The sequence below is a fragment of the Carassius auratus genome, unplaced genomic scaffold (assembly GCF_003368295.1).
Source record: "Carassius auratus strain Wakin unplaced genomic scaffold, ASM336829v1 scaf_tig00040804, whole genome shotgun sequence".
Taxonomy (NCBI): Eukaryota; Metazoa; Chordata; class Actinopteri; order Cypriniformes; family Cyprinidae; genus Carassius; species Carassius auratus.
Window position 1 is genome coordinate 1 of NW_020526609.1, and position 8530 is coordinate 8530.

The following is an 8530-nucleotide window of genomic DNA, read 5'->3' on the forward strand; positions in this document are numbered from 1 at the left end:
ACAGGAGTCTTGAAGATCTCACAGCACACAGGACAGATATAATCTTCTTCAGACTGTGAAGCCATTGTTTTCTCTTTGGAGCTGCAACAATCTAAACTTTACTTTCACTTTCTGGATGAAGTCCGTTTGAAAAATGAATCACTGGAATCACAAAGATTTCAGTCTGTCTGTTCAGAAATAAACTAAACACCATTCCTTTTTGAAAGAGTTTCTCTTGATTCTTCTGCGATGAATCTTTATTGTTTTTGTCAGTAGAGAAGAGAGTCAGTTTCCTCAAAAGGAGATAAGATGACAGTCAGTCTCTTCCCTGGTAAGAGCTGTGAGAGGAGGAGTCTATGGAGAACAACATCAGGAACACTTCAGGTTCAACTTTTAATAATAAAGCAACCTTGGACTTAAAATACAGACACTGAAACAAACGTGTTCAGATATTATCACGAGTTGAACAGAACACACACATAAGATACACACGTCTAATGAACAAAAACACCAAGTCAGAAGCAGAGAAACATTCTTAAGAGGGAGTTAAACTACATTGATTTTGACGTTTATGTCATTATTATAATAATATCCCATTCATTGAAAGACAAACGATTCCTATAAGAACAGACGCAAAAAAAGATTGAATCTCCATTTTGTGGCAGTCTGTTTCATAGAAGGTCCAATATATTTTATTAAAAATAAAAGTAACACATATTTTTGGTTCCATTATTGGTAATTCTTAACATAAAGGTTCCCTTTATAGAGGGTTTTATAAAGGTGCTCATAAATGACTAATAACTCACAAATGCAATTATAAATCATTGAATAAGCAGTTTATAATGCATGAATAAAAAAGGCTGATTTTAATGCAATACCTGCCAAATAGTGAGCCATTTTTAACGTCAGAATATTATACCATGTTGTAACAGTTCAGAAAGTACTGAACTCATTAATTTCTTCTCAGATCCACATCTGTAAGAAAACAGCTGCTATGATCAATAAATGTGACTTTTCCCTGTGTGATATCTGGACGTTGTTTGCTGTTGTTTTCTAAACTCTCCGTTTTTACTTTCACTTTCGCAAGGAGACTTTGATTGGTTCAGTGCTGCTGTCAATCATCCGAGATGGGCGGGTTAAAAAGCAGATTTAAAACCAGATTTGGTAAACAACATTTATTTTATGCAATATTTGCTCATATTTCTTGGGGAATAAAATAAATAAATAATAATAATAAATTGGCATACCTATTGGTAGATTTAGATTTATAGCCCATTCTAAAGGGTGTGTTTTTTTTTTTTTTTTTTTGTAAGTTCTAAATCTTCTTATATTTGACAAAGAGTGGATTTCTAATGTCTAAGTCTGAATATAAAATGATGTTCCATCTAGTGTGTTTACTTGATACTCTTATGTTCACGATCATGTTTTGTAATATTGTTTGAGTCTGTTTCTCCTCTAGATGTCAGTGAAGCCACTGATTCTGAAAAAGAAACAACTATGTATTCAATTAAAGAGTTCAACAATGACACTACATCTTCTGCAGAGCTACTTTAGAGCTGAAATAACAGCTATTACAATATTAAATATTACATTTAGTACAATAAAACACTTCATTTAAAAATAACACAATATATTAATATTTACATTTAATAATTTGTCAGACACGTTTATCCCAAAGCAACTTACACATGAGGAGAACAACTATCTATCAATCACAATCATATACTGAGATCAACAGTCTCATACTCATGTGATGAAATGATGAAAGATGAAATAAGGAAGATGCAGATCTGCAGGAGTAATGATAACTGATACTGATCGCTAAGATCCTCAGAGAGTTATAACTGAAGAAGAGAGAGCGTGAGTGTGTGTGTGTGTGTGTGTGTGTGTGTGTGTGTGTGTGTGTGTGTGTGTGTGTGTGTGAAGAAGCTTGTGAGAGTAAGCTATACATCATTCTGAACTGCAAAGAGTTTACTTGTGTTTGTGTGCTCTCACAACATCAACAAAACCTTCTGCTTTTTTAAATAAGGAACACATTATGTTGAATTATTTTGATAACTCTGATCGATCGAGTAATGACACATTCGTTTGTATGAAATTGTTCTGATTCTTGTCAACATGCTCTAACACCTGTACCTTTTCTGCGCTCGCGTCTGATGCTGAGGCGAAGTTTAAGTGCAAACTATTTTCACATAAATGTTTTAAAAGACTATTTTACAAGATTATCTTTACCTCAGTAAGTATTTGGGCTACTATTTAATGAATAACTGCAGACTCATATTTCTGGTGCTCCTGCTCCTTTAAAAACAACAGCCAATAAGATTGAGCGGGAGGGTGTAACAAGGCTATTCTGAGATGATGTATCAGTTTCCCTCTTGTTGTTTATCTTAGTGAGATTGTAAAATTGTATTCTCTGTTTCTTTCCCCATAATTCTTGCCATTGTGTCAGTACAGGAAGTCCAGATGCTTGTTTTGATCATTAGTCAGATCTTTACACTCCTTAAACATTTAAAAATGAACACGGCAGCTCATTGGTTCTCACGTACTTCCTGTTTCCTGTTTAGATGAGAAGCGCGCCTTTACGAAGAGACTCAAGACTTTTAGCAAACAAATAAAATCCTTCTCTGAAGTTCACACAGAATTATAGCACAGCCATAGTGCTCATCTGGAAGAATTTCTACAGAATGAAGGAAACCGCGAGAAAAGGTTGGAAGTTTATCATGGCATTAATACTGTCACACAAGATAAAACGAATATAATTAGTGTCATTCATTATTTAAAATGCAGTAAATGGTTAAACATTTATTTGTCCTACATGGACCTGTTGTTATAAAGCTGCCGTATATTTATTTATTTTTATTTATTTTATTTTACATTTATAAGCCAAATCCCAAAATTGTATGGTGTGACTCTCAAGCATGCCTCAATAAATGACAACTTTTATAAATTAAAGAGGAAAAGCATAAAAACAAATATTATAGAAGAAGAAAAAAAATCAACCATATATTTCTGAAATCGTAGGAACTTATTTGATCTATTTTGTCACTGAAAACCATGTCCTGTGGTGTGACATCATATCCTGTTTTTAAATCGAATCGGGCAAATCAACAGACAACTTTAATTAGCTGAAAGACCCTTTTCAAGGTCATGTTACTGAAGCCCCCTCTGAAGCCCATCACATGTGCACCTGGTCAATTTCGGTCTCAGAATTAAAATATTTAACCTTTTGGAATGACTTATTATTATTATTATTATTATTAAAAACGGCTAAACTACATAATCATGTAAAATTATGAGAATGTTTCTTGTAAACTGCTGATGACAGGTTAGCTCAGAAGAGAAACGTCACTCTTTCAGTAACATACTGAGGGTCTGAAATTTTCTTGATTTTTTTTTTTTTTTTTCTGTCTAAATATCTCTTGAAAATGTCCAACAATTAATGAGAAAAAAAATATTCCTAATTTCTTTTTTAATAAATAACACTATACAAAATGTTTCTAACAATGGTTAAATATCTCTCATGCATACTATGGCAGTTACCATTACCGAATCTCACTACTGAACTGTACTGTACTGTGCATACCTCCGTGGAATCGAGCCTTTATTATTATAACGTTTACACATAGTGTTCAAACTGGGATCTGAATATTTTAATGTTTTAAGTCTCCTCTTTTAAAATATCGAATATTTCAAGTTCAGGCATACTTTCCCAAAAGAACACGCGCCGAGCGATCAAAAAAGGATGTAACTGCGGACTCGGTCTGCTCTATACGCCTCTGCTGCGAGAGCTCATACGAGAGCGGTTGCCAGATGACAGGAGTTTAAATCCCCGAATCAGAGCTTGGCTGTTACAAGGACACATTTTCTGCCTGGTGCTTACTTATTTTAAGCAAACATTCACACGTGATTACTCTTCATTTCGGAAGCGCCGCCGACGATGATCTGTAAATCTAACAACAAGCTGGAGTTTAGAGATCCAATCATGAACGCGTCGTTCAGAGGGTCTGTCTTCTGCAATGAGGTCTCTCTCTCTCTCTCTCTCTCTCTCTCTCTCATATATATATATATATATATATATATATATATATATATATATATATATATATATATATATATATATATATATATATATATATATATAATATATAATATAGCTATGTGCTTTAGCAACTACTTTCCCTTATCTAAGAAGGTTTTTATTGTCAGTGGGAACATAGTTTCATTAAAATACTTATGCCCGTTGTATAGTTTAAATTGAGAATTGAATGCACTAAAAAGTTAACAGAATGCACTTTCTGTACTCGTTTCTACTGCTTGTTATGCTGTTACATATAGGCCTATATGTGTTCATTTAATAAAAAGCAGCAAGTGATCAATTGGTATTGCCATTGGCTTAGGTTTAGGGGGGACGCTAGGTATACTAGTGCCCAGGGGCGGATCTACTGGGGTGGCATAGGGTGGCAAATGCAATCCTAAAAGAAAGCCTTCCCACCCATGCTGCCACCCCAGTTGGCAGCAACGAATTAAAGGTTATGGCCAATTTGAAAAGTTACGAGCCCGAATCTTTCGTGATTCGTGATTCCGCTCCGAACTCCCGAACTGATTCAAATGATTTGCGATCCCCAAACTGATCAAATGATTCGCGAACCTGCTCCGAACTCTGACATACATTCAGATATAAATGTAATTAAAAAAAATAAATTAATAATTTTCGATTTTCAAATATTGCACCTGTCAAACATAGTATATTTTGCCGTCAATACTGTTGACGGTGTCCTTTATCAGTAGGCTTTATATTCATATTGTTGTCGTGAAGACTGGTCTGTTGGCGGCCTCCCTCTATGTCAGGCACCATTCTGGTGTGTAAAGACACAGAAAACGCGAAGCAGCCGCCACGCAGCAGAACCGCCACGCTCAGGACAGGCAGCTAGTGTGTCACCGGCCTGAGACTCAGGAGGAAAAGTTAGGTAAAAATTGATTATCTATCTATCAATAAATGAAGCTTTAATGAAAGCACAGACTTTGATGATATATAACTAACCTTAGTGTAGTCTACTACGTGATACATTTACCACTTTTAAAAAGCGTGAGGATACGTAACAACTTCGTTTTGTGTCAGAACTTTCACACTTTCATTCATAAATTCACCCGTTTGTGTTTGAAAAGCGACAGGGATTGAATCGCGGAAATTGAACTTGCTGTATAAGGGGCCGTTCACATATCACGCCTAAAAACACGTGGAAAACTACTTCTTTCCAAAGTGCTTGGGCAGTTGCACCCCTGAGGCTTCTGCCTTTGCTAAGCAACCATGACGTGCTCTCTCTATGAAGATGCGGAAATTTCAGCAAAGGATAAATGGATTTGCAGTTTTAAAAATCGCTTGCAACAGCTCTACTTCTAAATTTATTTCAAAATGGCAATCCATATATAACTATTCCTGTGAAAGTTTCCTTACGAAAATTACCCATGGTTTTATCAATAACACCACAAATCATCGTTTTTGTAGCCATCACAACTGCAAATTAACCATGGTTATTTGTGTGTGTATATATATATATATATATTATAAATAATTAGGCATTAATGATTGGTTAATAATAACACTGTTTATTTTGTATTTGCCTACATTATGTATAAACAGTTTATGTACATGTTATTACAAATGACATGTGATTGCTGTTGTTACACTTACAGGACAATCAAATCCTTGTTTAGGCGACTGACCAAACATTTAATTAAAATATTCACTTCATCTTTCTGCACATGTGCACGTCAGCGCTATGAGAGGATTTCACCATTTCATTTGATAAAACTATCGTCATTCATTCGTATCGTATACACAGACTGACAGAAACAGCAATGTCTTTACCACAACCTGTCAAAATAAAATCTCGTTATAACTTGAAGAAATCCAAACAGAAATATAGTACTATTGCACAGAAGAGTATACTATACGTCAAGTAGGCTTAATAGCTAATAATAATAGTAAAAAAAAAAAAAAAAACACAGAAATTCTGTCTACAACCCACCAAAATAAAAGTTTGGTCTAACTCAAAGAAATTATGTAAGAAATTGCTTAGTAAAATATACTTAAAAGATATACTAAAACATTATTTTAAAGGAATATCACACAAGTTTTCATAGAAGTTTTAATTTAAGCTTGCCAAAACAATAACACCATATTTTTCAAAAACAATTTCTAAAAGTACATTTGTATTTGTGCCTATAATGTTTATTTATGTATTATTATTGTCAGCTAATAAAACCTATGCTTCAGGTCCATATTCATATCACATCTAAGGCTAAATGTAGCTCTTGACTGGTTGAGTTAGATGATGATTAACACTAAACTGTAGAAAATCAGTTGAGTCTCCCAGCTGGAAATGTCATTGGCTGTTAAAGTCTTGTGTTTCTTATAATAAATTGACAATTTGATTGGCGGCGGGGTATCTGACAGGCTCGCGCAGGCCAGGACTACTTTTGTGCTTGCACTAGCAGTGAGCGGCTGGTGTGTGTGTGAGTGTGAGTGCGCGCGCATGTTGACGACGCCGACCAGGGCTGTCTCTCTGCCACATACAAAGGCCAGAGTAAAAACATTTTAATATTATTTTTTTTGCCCCTTTTTGAACTTTGTAGATGCTACCCAAGAAGGACATAGGAAGCTTTTTCATAAAGCAGAGTCAGAGTGTAAGTAGGCAAAATAACTAGCTAGCCACACAAATAAACTAGCAGTAGTCAAGTGTCCCCACCAAAGCTGAGACCAAACCTACGCCCGTGGGTTTAACTGCTTACATTAGCTGTTTAATCTAAATATTTTTTAATGGACAAAATAAAATCATGTTTTTTTTATTATTTACATTTAAATTCAAACATATCGAGATATATATCGAATATTGTAAAATTTTTGACAGTATCGAGATACAATTTCGTATATACTGGCCAGCCCTAATGTCTGCTAGAATGTTAAAAAATGTTCAGTGTCGGGTCACTTGTCTTGTAATTGATTTTATTATTATTATTATTATTATTATTATTATTATTATTATTATTATTATTATTATTATTTAAAAAGCATGGACTAAAAAGTAAAAAAGAAAATTTTGTCTATTTCATTTACGCAATGGTGAATTTAAAAAATAATTAAAATAAAATAAAATTCGGCCCAGTGTTTCATTATGTTCGACTCCGGCCAATAATTTCCATTTCATCCCATTACTCATGCTATTTTTGAGCAGTTTTAAAGGCTTAATTTTTTTTTAGAACTTTTTTGAGCGGAATCTACCTGAATAAATCATGCAAAATCATCAAAAAGATTTAATCTTATGACACAATGCTATTGTTATTGTTTTAAATTGATTCTTTTTGAGTATATATGTTATAGGCTGTTTTACAACATGTCTGAATCTAATTATAAAATAGTTTCTTTGTTTTCATTACAGATTTAAAACTAAGATATCACTAACAGATTAAATAAATACATGATGGATTTCTATCGTGCAAATGTTTAGCGAAATGCTCTTCTCCGGAGTTAATCTGTCTCGCACAAGAAGATTGATTTACTGTGTGGACACGAAATGACTTGCTCGAGGTAAAGTTAATGCTTATTGTCACTTTTCTGCGTTTGCAAAACTGACTAATATTAGTTAACCAGGAAATGAGGGAAAATCTGATTTTTTTTTTTTTTTTTTTTCAGAATGGAAGGTTTGTCAAAGCCGAGAAAGCAGGAGCGAGGTAACTACAGCATAACCTGGTCGGGGCAGGGTTTCCTCCGGGTTTATTTCGGTCTCATCCTCTTTTTTTTTAAGCGTAAGCTATGTTTAAATAACCTTCATTTATTCAGGCTGAAAAAAAAAAAACTCTTAGTATTTTGGAATCTAAATTAAGTGCATTTTACTTACAAAAAAAAAATGATATTAATGCAAATTGAAACAAGATTATTTTTGTAGCCTCAGATATTTTGCTAAATAAGAAATATACACTTAAATGACTAAATACAATGTCATTATTCTTATGTAGACACTTTATTTTAGTATATTTTTTTATTTTTGACTGAAAACAACAAGAGAAAAATACTAAGAAAATAATTTCCTTTTGTTGTTGTAGTGCATGTATCATTCATCGCATATATTTTCATCAAAAAGACTCTAGTGACAAACACGGTCCTGTAGATGAGGAAGGAGACTGAGAGAGTTGCATTACATCGGGAGAGAATTATTGATATATATTTTTAATTGGCCATACCCGCATGCATATTTTTATTTGAGTAGTAGTAGCACATCAGTAATGCTGCTGTATGCAGAGCGGTGAGGAGAGTAGAAGAAAACTCTTTCTCCTAATATTTGTGCAGTTTTCTGAGCACAAACTCATCGAGAAAGAAGCTGGTTACTGTATAGATAGAAGGATGACAGATAGAAAGGTAGTTTGAGAAATACACCGTAACCATCACAGCTGATACATTTATTTGCTCATCTTTATTTCCTTCACATTCAATAATCAACAGTTCTTCTTTCTCCTGGTTTTAATATTCGTCCAACACTTGGTATTGTGGCCA

General features: G+C 33.9%; 1 long non-coding RNA gene across 1 annotated transcript; it reads left to right on the forward strand.

The window, feature by feature from the left end:
* Positions 1-2546: 2546 nt before the first annotated feature.
* LOC113084875 (uncharacterized) lies at positions 2547-7763 on the forward strand. Its single transcript, XR_003283851.1, has 3 exons — positions 2547-2685; positions 7419-7567; positions 7673-7763. It is a non-coding gene; the product is annotated as an uncharacterized LOC113084875 (long non-coding RNA).
* The last annotated feature ends 767 nt before the right edge of the window (positions 7764-8530 follow it).